This window comes from Cornus florida, unplaced genomic scaffold, assembly GCF_030987335.1.
Source record: "Cornus florida cultivar Cherokee Brave unplaced genomic scaffold, ASM3098733v1 CherokeeBrave_3.0.0_Hap2_Chr09, whole genome shotgun sequence".
In the NCBI taxonomy this organism is placed as follows: Eukaryota; Viridiplantae; Streptophyta; class Magnoliopsida; order Cornales; family Cornaceae; genus Cornus; species Cornus florida.
The window spans coordinates 87,135,026-87,150,217 of NW_026775579.1; positions in this window are offsets into that span (position 1 = coordinate 87,135,026).

The following is a 15,192-nucleotide window of genomic DNA, read 5'->3' on the forward strand; positions in this document are numbered from 1 at the left end:
AATTCAGTTTCCTAATCTGATTTGACTTCCTTATTGGTTTAAGGAAAATTCAGTTTCCTGATCTGATTTAATTTCCTTATTAGTTTTGAATTCTATAAAAGGCAAGTTCTTGTAGGACAAGTTTGAGACTCTATAAATTGGGGTGAAAGTTAGAGACAAATATGTGCCAATACAAGAGAGAGTAATTGAGAGAGATTGAAAAAGAATTCTCCTTGTAATTCTTCATCTTTTTCATAGTGATTTTGTTCGGTGTGCTTTATGGACGTAACCCTAAGATTTGGGTGAACCATGTATATCTTGTGTTCTTGTGTGTGATTTTTTTTATTATTATTCGTGATTGCTTGTTTATTCCTTGAATAGTATTGTTTATTTTGCGTTTCCGCCACAACAACTGGTATCAAATCCGGTTGATTGTGCAGTGCAACTCTAACACGAACAAGATGGATTGTATCCGTATAATGGTCTTCAGGGACCAATGATACTAAAGTTACATTGGCCATAGTGAACATTTATTGCTATTACTCCAATCTCAAGTCCCTGATTATTTGTTGTAATAATTGGAGTTTTTCTCTATTTTGATGCCCCCCTACTTAATAAAAATGCTCGGATTGCCTTGTTAAAATCATGTTGTTTTAGTTCTAGTTTCATTTCAGAAATCTATCGCCCATTTTTTACTCATGCCTCGGCTCGAACCCCTCTCATTTATGTGAAGAAGAGAGGTTATACAATTGGGTTATCTACGTTTATAAAAGTCACAACTCGGGTACTCAAATTAAATAGTTTGAAATCACTTTTTCAATATCATTTTCTCTTTCTTACTTATTTTTGGTAGTGTGTATCTTGTAGGCCTTAACTAAGTATTTAATATTACTTTAAATTTATTCTGTGTAATGTGCAATTTTGCTACTTGCATTGTCAATTATTGCAAGATATGAAATTTGGTTGGCCTCGCAACAACCTAGGAGGTGGCATACATCTCAATCTTCATTGTAAATCGAAAGACCATGAACTTGGTAATCAGTTTTTGTCCGATGAAAACTCCTTCGAATGGAGATTTAGGAAAAAATTATCGGAACTACTTTTTTCTTCCGTAGCATGTCATGGAACAATATCAGAGGGAGTTTTGACATATATGTGGCGAACAGGGACGAGGGAGTATGCAAAGTGTGCCTTTGGAGTGTGACAAAAGATGGATTGTATGAATATAAGGGTGAAGTTGGACCGCTGATAGCTTTATCTGACTGCCAAAGCCAACAAAGTGATGGTGATCAAAGAATTTAATTAGAACACACACATATATATCAAATTAAATTCTTTGATATATATATATATATATATATATATATATATATATTGCTGTTACTCCAATCTTAAGTCCCTAATTATATGTTGAAATAATTGGAGTAATTTTTCTATTTTGATACACCTTAATAAAATGCCTGGAACTTTCCTTCTGCAGTTTTTAACTGAGGGGTATGCCCCTCTCCTCTCTGCTTGTGATTTTTTTCTTTATAAATTATCATTTACCCATTTTATTTTATTTTTTAAAATATGGAAGTTTCATTTATTCTTCACACGTAAAACTATCAAGTTAACTAGTTTTCTTACTGGGGTGGTAATAGTTTTTTTTTTTTTGAAAGTTGAAATTTCAATTTTATATATAGGTATGGACAAAATTATAGAGGTAGCCATGGTAACTGGTACGGTAGCAAGGTGGTAATAGTTGTGGTAACTGCTAAGGTAGCAACGGCGAGTTAATGAATTTGACTAAAAATTTAAATTAACACGTCAAATTTAAATAAATTTGTCATAATTCGCCATAAGCAACAAGTTCAGATTTTATCATAAATTCTTACGAAAAGGACCATGGACAATTATGTAATTTTATTTTAATTAATTAATTTATTTTAAACTTGGCGAGGACAAAGAAGTAGTAAATTAAATGACTTACTGTTCTGCAATTAGCTTTTGAGATATATATATTGCTCAGCAATTATCTTTTGATATATATTGCTCATAACCATACCCGAGTATAAGAGAAACATAAAATTTAAAAAATTATAGAACCAAGGACTTAGATCGTCTAAGTTAAATTTTTACTAATTTATCCTAAGTTGAATTCTTAGCATCTGCAATTTAAAATCTATTTAATACCGTGTCAACTAATTTAAAAAAAAATTGAAAACTGCACCATTTTGATATAAGAAAAATTTACTAAAACTTAAAAACTGCACATTTTTGAAATAAGAAAAATTCACCATACTTTAATCTCTCTCCTCTTGCTCATTACACGATTGGGCAAATATTTCATGCCAAAAATGAATGTTCTATCTCACGATTTTTGGTGCCTAAAAACTCTGGTTCATTCTATTTTTTATTTTTTTATTTTATTTTATTTTTCTGAAATCTAAATTGCAAAATTTCTCTGTTTTTTCACTCTCTTTTCCTAAAAACTAAATTGCAAAATTCATTTCTTTTTTAAAATTTAAACATTTTTTTTTAAAATGTAAATTACAAAATTCCTCTCTTTATTTGCAAGATTCATTAGAAAGGCTTTTAATTTACACATTCATTTTTGGCGCGAAATATTCCCCCAATCGTGAGAATTATAAGAAGTAGGAGAGAGAGGGAGCAGTCTTTTTCGGAAAAGATGAGGGAGAGCTCTGGTTCACTCTCTTTTTCTGAAATCTAAATTCCAAAATCTCTCTCTTTTTCACTCTCTTTTCTAAAATATAAATTACAAAATTCCTCTCTTTTTTTTTAAAAAAAATTTAAACTCTTTTTCTGAAATGTAAATTGCAAAATTTCTCTCTTTTTTGAAATTTTAAATTGCAAAATTCATTACAGAGGCTTTTAATTTGTACATTTATTTTTGGCATGAAATATTCCCCCAATTGTGGGAATAAGCAAGAGGAGAGAGAGGAAGTGATCTTTTTCGGAAAAAATGAGGGAGAGAGAACGACGGTTACGTCCTTAAAGTTCAAGGAGGAGAGAGAGGAAACGATCTTTTTCGAAAAAAATGAGGGAGAGACAACGACATTAACGTAGTTAAAGTTCAAGCAGAAGATAGATTTTAAAGGTCACGTGTTTATCTGAGAGAATTCAACTTAGAATAACTTAGATAAGATTTAACTAGGATCCAAGTCCTTTCATTAATTAATAGGAAAAAAATGTCTCAAAGAAACTTAATTGTAGGAAAAAAACCAATTTACGGAATTAGGGTTTATAATAGAAACTGGGTTTACAAAGCGATTCTCAAGTGTGTGTATATATATAGATTAATTAGTTTTAATTATTAAAATTTTGATAGGTTCCTCATTCCAATATAAAAATAGTCTAACTTAAACCTAGATACATATATATATATATATATATATAGATTGGTTCAAAATATTAAAATTTTGATAGGCCTCCTCCTTCCAATATAAAAATACTCTAATTTTTTATTTCTAAACTCATATAAGAATTGTAATAAGATTTTTATTATTATTATTTTGGGATAATTACACTGACTTCCCTTGAGATTTCTTTAAGCTACGCTGACCCCCTCTCTTGTTTGCCAAATAACAATGACCTCTCTTGAGGTTTGTATACATATAACAAAAACCTTCCCTCCATTAACGAAAAGTACTGCTACTAACCAAAAATGATGACGTCATCAATTTTTTATTTTTAAATTCCTATTCTACCCTTCAAAGATATGTAAATAAATTAAATACAATGTCTAAAATACCCTCATAATTATTTCTCCCATTTCTCCTCAAATTCTCTCTCCATTAATCTCTCTTTCTCTCTTTCTCAAGTTCATATTGGAAAGAGAGTAGAGTATTATGAACAACCTCAAGTTCATCATATCGGCAAAATTCATATGGTCTATAGGCTCATAGATGACATGATTTAATGCAATACCGCCACTTTAGTCGAACTTTTGATTATTGATGAAAATTAGAAATATGGTGGTGTTCAATATCACATTAAAATTATTAGTTTGCCTTGTTATCTTCAACGTATAATTGTACTTTCACGAAGAACATGCAATCAATTAATTGTAGGATATTAAAGGTATCTTCTGATCTGTTGGTAAAATCTATAGCTTGGTGTTCTAGAGACCAGAAACCACTTACTGCCTTCACATTTTATGGGTTGGTGTAAAATCGATAGGTTTGTTCAAAGTCCATTATAGGCAGTGGGGAGTAAATGGGCAGAGAATCGCATTCTTTAATACACAACCTCAAGCCTATAGACCTCTAGGGTATTATAAACAACACCAAGTTCATATCGGCGAGCACCAAGCAAGACGAACCAACTGTTAGCTCAATTGATTCCGACAGTGATATGCTTGTGTTTTTTGTTTCAGGCAATGGCTTGTGTTGAGGCTGAAAGATAGGTTTTGGTCCTTTAGTCTTTTCAAATTCCATTGAGTTTGTAATAAAATACAGTATAGATATAATAAGGACAAAAATGTAATTCCAGTATAAAAGTTAACGCCATCCATCCAAATGTTTTGATACGGGAGGTCATTATTATTTGGCAAACAAAAGAGGAGGTCAGTGTAGCTTGACAACCTCAGGGGAAGTCAGTGTAATTACCCTTATTATTTTTTTTTCGGAATTTCAAGCCGGTATATATATAAAGGAAAATGTACAAGAGGAGGGCTATGACTAGCCAAACAGGCCAGAGGCCGAACAATGGAAGCCCATACACAATGGACACCTAAGGCCCAACAAACCCAATAGAGCATCAAACAAAAACAAATAAGCGAATCAGATAGCCAAAGAAACATAGATAGGTTCTCTTTGATAGTTCATATTTTAGGTTCACTTAAAAATGACAGTGAGTCTTGTGGTAGAAAGATTAAAAACGTGGCATCCCCAAAACTTAATATTCACCTTGAATATGAATCCATTTTAGGTTCTCTTTGATAGTTCATATTTTGAAGCAAATCTCAAGAATTCAATATATAACTCCTATTGTTCTTTTCATTTTATTTACTTTCTGTGTCATATAGAAATTACTTTAAATACAATCTTATATAGTAGTAATTAAGTAAATGTTATATTTCTCTTTTTGGCTGTGTCATATTGTCGAGTAAATGACAAGATTGAAAGGAATTTACTTCTTGCATGCTCATTTGTAACATGCTTGTGTGGTCCATTGATGCTTTGGGTCTAGTGATTTAAATTAAGCATGTTATTATAGGATCTAGTGATTTAAATTTTAATCTGGGTGCTTATTTTTGAAGCACCAAATCGATACTAATTCGATAATCAGAAATGTAACATTTACTTCATTGCTATATGACACAACAAAATTTTGTCATAATGCGAGTGTTGTGCAACTCCATTAATTTTAAATTAAATTGAAGTAAATTTTGTCAAAATGCTAGTGTTCTGCAACTCCATTAATTTTAAATTCTATTGAAGTAATTAAGTATCATTTATCATTTTCCTTCAAATAAATTTTGTCCAAATGTTATGTTTGGCGGTATCGAATCAAAAAATAACACAAGTTTAAATGAAATTAAGTATCATGATTTGTAACAAGTAATAACATTATTAGGAAAAAAGAGAAGATTATTGAAAAAGAAGTAAATTAAGTATCTGAGCATTAAATAAATACAATTTCATGACCTGAGATTTGAACAAATTTTATTTGAAGGAATATGATAAATGATACTTAATTAGTTTCTAAAATTTTATTTATATATTTATTTTATTTTTATTTTTAATGTCATACTTAATTAGTTCAATTACTAGGAGTTGACAAATTGAATATAAAATGGAGTTGGACCACACTAGCATGCTTATATATAGAAGATTGCACACTCATAACATCTCATGAAAAGTTCAACATCCCTTCTTTTCCGCACCAAATAGAATTCACATAGATGAGTTTTTTCAGCAAATGTGTATTGTTGCTAATTGCAATATTATCAATTGTTCTGTGTAATGCGGTGGTGGTCTTCTCGGTAACACAAGGACCGACGTCTACCGTTCGCTTTTTCAACCTCCTAGCATACGAAAACCATGGACATATATTAATGATAAATCTCAATCTTCATTGTAAATCGAAGAACAATGATCTGGGTAGTAAGTTGTTGCCGGAGGGAAGCTCCTTTGAATGGAGTGTCGCAAACAATGTTAACAATCCCGCGTTTTACTCCTGTGCTATGTCTTGGCAAAATGTCAGTGGGACTTTTGTCATCTACGATCAGCACAGGGACTGGGGACGATGCCAAGAGTGTGTTTGGAGAGCCGAACAAGATGGATTGTATCAGTATAATGGTCTTCAGGGACCAATGATACTAAAGTTACATTGGTGAGCAAATAATTTTTGAACATGTATTCCTATTACTCCAATCTCAAGTCCCTAATTATTTGTTGTAATAATTGGAGTTTTTCTCTATTTTGATGCCCCCCTACTTAATAAAAATGTTCAGATTGCCTTGCTAAAATCATGTTGTTTTTGTTCTAGTTTCATTTTAGAAATCTATCGCCCATTTTTTACCCACACCTTGGCTAGAACCCCTCTCTTACATTTCTGTGAGGATGAGAGGTTATACGGTTAGGTTATCTAAGTTCATAAAAGTTACAACTCACGTACTCAAATTAAATAATTTGAAATCACTTTTTCAAATATCATTTTCTCACTCTTACTTATTTTTGGTAGTGTGTATCTTGTAGGCCTTAACTAAGTATTTAATATAACTTTAAATTTATTCTGTGTAATGTGCAATTTTGCTACTTGCATTGTCAATTATTCTATGTAATGGGGTGGTTGTCTTCTCAACAACCCAAGATATGAAATTTGGTTGGCCTAAGATTACGGTTCGCGTTCACAACAACCTAGAGATGGCATACATCTCAATCTTCATTGTAAATCGAAAGACCGTGATTTTGGTAATCAGTTTTTGTCTGATGGAAGCTCTTTCGAATGGAGATTCAGGAAAAACGTAGTGTTGATGGTAGTTCGTGATGATGTGAGGAGATCATTCCACGTGTGTCGGGGGTGCTGAGATCAGAGGCTGAGTGGAGCTCCAAGCTAGCACAAGGGATTCTCCGTAGAGGAGATTGAGAGAGAGAAGGCAGATTTGTTTAACACCTTATGGTAGCTCGAGCTCTAGAAGACCATTCCCTTTGATTATGGTTGTCTCTGTATTTTTCAACCTCCTTAAATGTTGAGAGTTAAGCCCTATTTATATTACTTTCATTTAGGTAAGGACCCTTGGTCATGAGAGCTAACTCTCTCTTTATCCAATGGTCATTTTGTGAGATATATATTTAATGTATTATGTGGTCTCTATTACTCGAGCTCAGTTATTGGGTATTAAACATTCTCCCCCCCCCCCCTCCTTGTGTAGACCTCGAAGTGAGGCGATTCCTTGGAACTCAGCCACCTAACCATTGATACTCAGATTCCCACAACTGAAGATAGGGAAAGAGCCTTCCTCGGGGTTCCGCCTTTTCGGCCCCGCGGGCTCTATCCTGGATCTGCGCCTCGATGTCCCTACAGTTAAAAGGGAGCTCGAGAAGAGAAAGATGCCCGAGGTTACGCCTGCAGGAAGCAACCTCGGAAAAGAAGGGGGAGGGGCCCATCCGACTAGAGCATGGCGCGTCCACAGGAGAGGAAGGGTAGCGACCCCTTCCTCGGCCAGTGAGTTTAGTTATAGGACAAGTAGCTCGAGAATACTTGGTCCTTGCAGGAGCACACCAGATAAGTACCGGCCAGGTGTGCTTATTTTCAAAGCTGGTGCCACTCAAGCAGACGTCGTGGCACATATGTCAACATTTTGCCCCCCTGCTCAAGGTAGCGAGGAGAGAGCTCAAGGTTGCAAGGAGGGAGCTCGAGCAAAAGACCGAGGTAGAGAAGGGAATTCTTTAAAGATATAAGTGAGCTAACTGAGTTTCCTACAAAAGTATGAGAATGAACTCATTGAGGAAAACATATAAAATAGATGAGTTTACAAAGGTAAGCTAAATGAACTCTTTAAAGAAGTATGGAAATAAACTTATCGAGGAGAGCTCATTAGAGGGACAAGTTTTTTCGAACAGAAATGAATTTGTCGAGGAAACCAAATTTGAGGAAATGAGCTTTCTCGAGGAGAGCTCATCAGAGATAAACGTTTTACAAAAGCGAGTCATATAAAAGTGAGGAGACTTACACAAAGGGCGAGCTGATAAAAAAAAATGCTCTAAATTAACTTTATGAAAATGAGCTCATAGAGGGAAGCTCTTTAGAGAAATGAGTCTTGTAGAGGGCGAGACGACTAAGAGGAATAATCTTAAAAAATTATCCTTATGAAGATGAGCTTGCTAGGGAACTCAACTTTGTGAAGAAATGAACTTACTGAAAGGAGTTCGTAAAGAAGTCAATTTTTGTAAATGAGGTAAAACGAATGGAACTCGATAGAGTGGTCAACTTTATTAAGAATGGGTTAATCGAAGGGAGTTCCCCAAAGAGCTAGTTTTGTAAATGTGAGTTAACCGAGGGGAACTCAGTAAAAAGATTAGTTTCATAAATGTGAGCTAAACGAGGGGAGCTCAATAGAAAAGTCAGTTTCATAAATGTGAGCTAGCCGAAGGGAGCTCAATAGAAAAGTCAGTTTGATAAATGTGAGCTAGCCGAGCTCTACGTCTCGAGGTCCTTATAGTTAAAGGGAGCTCGAGAGAAAAATGCCCGAGGTTACGTCTACAGGAAGCAACCTCGGAAAAGAAGGGAGGAAGGGCCCATCAGACTGGAGCGGGGTGCGTCCACAGGAGAGGAAGGGTAGCGACCCCTTCCTCGGCCAGTGGGTTCAGTTATAGGACGAGTAGCTCGAAGATGCTTTATCCTTTCAGGAGCACGCCAGATAAGTACTGGCAAGGTGTGCTTATTTTCAGAGATGGTGCCACTTGAGCAGACATCGTGGCATATATATCAACATTTTGCCCCCTACTCAAGGCCGCGAGGAGGGAGCTCGAGCAAAAGACTGCATGTAAAAGGAAAATATTTGTAGAGAGGATCTCAATCAACTTATTGAGGTTTATCTGTAGAGAGGAACTCCTCATTTCTTTTAGCCAGAACCTAGACTTATCAGTGCTCAGTTGTCAATTATTATTTATATACATAAATAGGTGCACCCCATGGAGACTTGTGTGTGTTTAAAGTTCCCTCTGGATAGCGTGGGGATCCCATGGAGCTTCGGTCTTCGCTATATATAGGTGCACGCCGAGTCAATGTACCATGTACATTTTGTCCAAGTTAGGATGTTCCTCGCACAATAAAATCATATTGTTAGAAAATAGGTTAGAATACAGGTTATAATGGAATGTAATAATTAATAAAATAATTCCGTCTTGATTCCAAGGTTATGTGGTGCAATTTGCATCACCTAGTAAAGTCATGAAATAGTGCGAGATGTGGTTTTTTATTTATTTATTTATTTTTTTAATTTTTTATAACAGTAATGGTAATGAGAACGAATTTTTTTTAAAAACAACATGAATTGATAATTGTACCTCTTAATTTCAACTCAACAGTGAAGAGATCGAGTTATCAAGGACTAAAGCATCATAATGTAATAATAGAAATATGACATAATGGACAACAACAACACAAGTAATAATAATAATAATAATAATAATAATAATAATAATAATAATAGAAGAAAAACGTAACTATCAGTTAGTCGAAATAAATAAAATGAAAGGAACTGAGCATGGAGCATAGATATATTGGGGCGCATCAGATGTGCCACAAGGAAGCATTGGTGAGCAGTTCAAGAAATGAGAGGTGTTGTCCTGAACCGCAGAGGCACTAGGCGAGGAGGTGTCAATCTGAAGTTGTACTCGAGTTGCAAGGGGTGCTCGAGGAAGAGTTTTATTTTACAAGGTGGATACTAGTTTTGAGCAAAATGGTGAAGAGCGCGAAAATGGAAAACAAGGGTAATCAAACAAGAGTAGTAGTATATTCTCTTTCTCATTTTTTTAAAAAACAAGGCCATAGAAGAGATACTTGAGAGAAAAGAAAAAATAATCTTAGGACGATTGACGATAAGTCTTAGCCTTCTGCCCCCCTGGCTGGTAGAAGCGTTGAGGCAACGGCTTCTAGCAAACAAAAGATAATATTTGTCTCTTAAAAGTAGAAAAAAAAGAGACTACACAGAAAAAAAAAAAAAAAAAAATAATAATAATAATAATAATAATAAATAAATAAATAAAATTTGTAAGCTAGCATGACGAGGGCTATGTTTGAGGGGGAATTTGAATACGAGGAAAAAACCCGGCCTCGCAAGAAGATCTGGTGAAACAGGAGGCTCTGAGCCCTTTAGTACGTGGATTATATAAGCATGGGAAAATGAACTAAGCACAGAAAAATCCCAAGTATGAAGGAGGTCGAGGGACATACCAAGTGCAAGTAGAGAACCATAAAATAAAGGATGGGGGATATTTTCAAGAGGATCCAAAGCTTAAAGTGACCCATGAACAATAGGTTTACGGTGAGATCGTACCGAAAGAAACTTTAGCAAGTCTAATGACGATGAGTGGACCATCATCCAAAGGAGTAAAGACTTCGCGCTACTGGAATATTCAGTTTTGAAAAGAGGTTGATAACGTCAAGCTCATGTTGTATGTGCAAAATGTAAGAAGCAGCTCGAGCTGACCTAAAGCAAAGCTCGAGCTACGGCGGAACGCTAATCTGAAGCATTGCTAGAGCAAGCGGTCGCTGATGCACGTCGTTGGATCAGATCAGGAGGATGTCGATGTCGACATCAAGGTTGCAGTCGGCAAAGACTTAATTTGTCCTTGATGTGGGTGGTGGAGGTGGAGGTGGAGGTTTTGTTGCTAGGGACACTTGAAAAGGGACGAAGGGGAAGGTCTCGGCGGGGTGTGTAATGATAGCATCCAACATTTTGCTGAATGATTATGTTCTTCTTTTCTCTATTGATCTCATGCATGCTGTTTAGAGATGGTGTTGGGTTGTTCGGATTCGGCCATTGTTGAAGGCCTTGGATTTTGTTATTATAGAGCTTTGTTTGTGTGAAAGATAAGTTTGCATTTTTCAACTCGAGCTAGCGAGCAATGGCTTAAAACGGAACTCGAGTAGCAGGGTGAGAGGCCCGAAACAGCGCTCGAACGAGTCTAACTCGACGCACTCACTTTGGGATGATTGACATGGACTGAAATCCCGAGCTCGGATAAGAATTCTGCTGTCATTGTTTCAGGGGCACCTCTGATCAGCCATTTAATTGTTACGAGCTGAGCATCTTGTAAATGTCCTTTGTAAACTTCAGAATAAACTCCCTCTCCAATCATATTTTCTTCATCACAAAAAGGAAGTATGAGAACGAGAACGGAGAGAAGCAGAAAATTTGCGTATCAGCCAACAAGGACATGCATGGCACTTTGGTCGCAATAAGCAAGTGTATTTGTTTTCAATTGGCTACAAAAGTTGCGAATGTATAAATGGAGCAGGAAATTTTCAATCTGCAAATTCAAGTTCTTGTACAAGGAAATTGTTGGAGTACCGCGGCTGAAATTGTTGGAGCCAGTCCTCGAATTAATGACCAGGTTATTTTTGTGTGTAAAACATCATTACTATTATATTTTTATTCAAACTGTTGGCATTGTCCTCAATCTGCCGGGCGAGCGTTGGCTAAAAAGGGAACTCGAGTAGTAAGAGAAGCAAGGTCGAAATAGTGCTCGAACCACAGAGGAATGCTAAACCCAAAGCATTTTTAGCATTCAAGGATTTTTTTTTATGAACACTCTTAGTCCTTTGCCCCCCGTATGGTAGGAGTGGTACTTAAGAGTGAGAAACAGGTTTGAGACTCCATATCATGAAAGTTGCTCGAGGTCAGATTTTGAGGTTTAGAAGCGCTTCTTGGTCTCTTGATAAAGCCAAACCATGGACCAAAAAGTATGAAATTGAAACTATAAATCAAGCATAAATAAATAAATAAATTGAGGAAGAGTCCTCGAAGCTACTATCATCCTTAGCAAGATTATTTTGTAAAACATCACTACTATTATTGATTTATTTATTTTGCTTCTTAGCATATATTCAAAGGTTTCAAACCGCGAGGAAGTGCTGACCAAAAGTGAATCTCGAGCAGCAGCCTCGAAATAGCGGCTCGAGCATCAAAAGGAGATACAAATATATGATAAAATATTCATCAATAAAATACACAATCCCACTTTAGCATAGAATAGGGAATAAGGTCTACTTGACAGTTAAAAAAAAAAAGTGACAAGGCTGACGTAAAGATGTGATAGCTCATCATCAATAATGAATGGCTGACAAACAGAGCCACAAGAACAGTAAAAAGAAAGAAGGTTTGATTGACAAATGACGTAAGAAAAATTCAGTTATCTCTTGTGGGGTGTAAGACTGTACTTTGATTCATTGGTAAACACAAGTGACATTGGACTACTGGTGCATCGCATGTCATATGGAGTCAAGTCCATTGTGTGCACATATATATATATAGATATAGATATATATATAACATTAAATTCAGCCCAGGGAGCAATTTAGGATTAACAATGCACAAAATTAAAAAAGAGTTTAAATTAAGGGAAAACTACATATAAATGGAGTCAAAGTTTCATATTTACTTAGAGGCTGAGTCAAAGTTCCATATTTCTCTAAAATGGATTGCTGAGGTGGCACATGGTTTTTTACTGTTTAGAAATTGTGGTGCCTAAAATACCCTTCCGCGAAGGTACTACTTTTTCTTCGAAGGTACTACTTTTTTGAATTGAAAGTACTACTTTTTAGCGTTCAGGTACCATGTTTTTTAAATACCCGCAAAGGTACTACTTTTTCTCCGAAGGTACTACTTTTTTGAACTGAAGGTACTACTTTTTTGCACTGAAAGTACTACTTTTTTGTTAGAGAAGGGCATTTTAGGCACCACAATTTTCTAAGCAGTAAAAAATCACGTGCCACCTCAGTAATCCATTTTAGAGAAATATGGAACTTTGACTCAGTCTCTAAGTAAATATGGAACTTTGACTCCATTTATATGTAATTTTCCCTTAAATTAAAGACAAGTTTTTTTTTTTTTTTTTCAACACTCTATATTATTAGATTTTAGAGTTAATGGAAGTGTAAGAGTTACAGCAAAAGACCACCAAACAAGTACAACAGAAAAGAGCATGGCTACATAGCCTAGAGCGCAGATTCAAACTCCATAGCTCATGCCGAGGTGACAAAATGCTAGCCCCAAGCAGGCTCGAGCTATGGTGTAAAACTGCTACTTTGAGCTCCGAGGGACACTGATCCGCACTTTGGCATAGACTTAAAGATGAAATCTCAGACTAAACAGTGTCAGTGAAGAACTCACTAATATAATAATAGCTGACAAAATTGATGGTACTGTAAGAACAGTAAAGAGAAAGAGGATTTGATAGGGAGATGACACAAAAATAAATAAATAAATTAAGAATTGCCTTTTTATGATTTCAAGATTAACTTTTTCAAAGACTGGCGTGTAAAACTGCTGTGCTACGTAAACAAGACATAGAGTCAGGTGAATCATTATATTTATGTTTTTTTTGTTAACTAGCATTATATAAGGCTTAACAATGATAGAATACTTGATTTGAAAACAAGGAAAGCCAAGTGCGTGAATAGTGAAAGGAAAAAAAGTTCGTACATCAGTTAAAAAAAAGGTTGTAGTCATATGGAAGCAATAACCACGAGGCTATATATAAGTGTGCACAATATTTGATACAGCTAGCACATGGGGGTAATAACTTGCCTTGGTCACTTCATGGTGTGACCATGTCAGCTTACCTTTTAATTACCATAATAATAATGACATAAAGACAAAAAAGATAAGGGTATGACAGGTACAAGATTTCATTTGAGATATCAAACAAGAGTCATCTCACGAAAGAAGCATGTGTAAAGGAATCCAAAGTTAGGAGTAGGTCTGCTGGGTCTCCATTCTCAAGTGATGAGTAAATAAAAATAAAAAATGCATCACAAAGAAGAAACAAGGTACAGACATGTGAGATCCTCCTACACGATCGAGGTGAAGTCAACACGATGAAATGCGTGAGAGCTCGAGGAGCCTATGCCTGTATGCTTTGAAATGAAGTAATTTTAATTTTTTTCTTTAAACAGATAGTGTGACTGAAACAGTTGATCAATTGGCATGAACAAACAATAAAATAAAAGAAAAATGAGTTTTAGAGATGCAGAAGAATACAAAAGTCATGCATACCATATACCATATTGTTGAATGTAAATGACAAAACATGGTATATCAGTATAGATGAAATAAAAATTTGAAGACGACCATGTCAGTTTGAAACTAGAGCAATCAACAAGAAAACGAGTTAGAAGGGAGGCCACCGGTCATATAAGACTTCTCCTATATCCATAGAGGGCAATCTCTTGCAAGCTCGACATTGATGGAATGCTCCTCCCCAGCAGAGTCGCGAAAATGTTGATGGTAGTTTGTGATGATGTGAGGATATCATTCCACGTCTGTCGGGAGTGCTGAGATTAGAGGCTGAGTAGAACTCCAAACTAGCACAATGGATTCTCCGTAGAGGAGATTGAGAGAGAGAAGACAGATTTGTTTAACACCTTATGGTAGCTCGAGCTCTAGAAGACTATTCTCTATGATTATGGTTGTCTCTGTATTTTTCAACCTCTTTAAATGTTGAGAGTTAAGTCCTATTTATACTACTTTCATTTAGGTAAGAACCCTTGGTCATGAGAGCTAACTCCCTCTTTATCCAATGGTCGCTTTATCTAGGTAAGGACCCTCGGTTACAATGGTAACTCTTTCTTTATCCAATGGTCATTTTGTGAGATATATATTTAATGTATTATGTTGTCTCTATTACTCGAGCTCAGCTATTGGGTATTAAATATTTCCCCCCCTTGTGTAGACCTCGAAATGGGGTGATTCCTTGGAATTCAGTCACTTAACCACTGATACTCAGATTCCCGCAACTGAAGATAGGGAAAGAGTCTTCCTCGGGGTTCCGCCTTCTCGGCCTCGCGGGCTCTATCCTGAATCTGCGCCTCGATGTCCCTACAGTTAAAAGGGAGCTCGAGAAGAGAAAGATGCCTGAGGTTACGCCTGCAGGAAGCAACCTCGGAAAAGAGGGAGTGAGGGGCCCATCCGACTGGAGCGGGTGCGTCTACAGGAGAGGAAGGGTAGCGACCCATTCCTCGGCCAGTGAGTTCAAT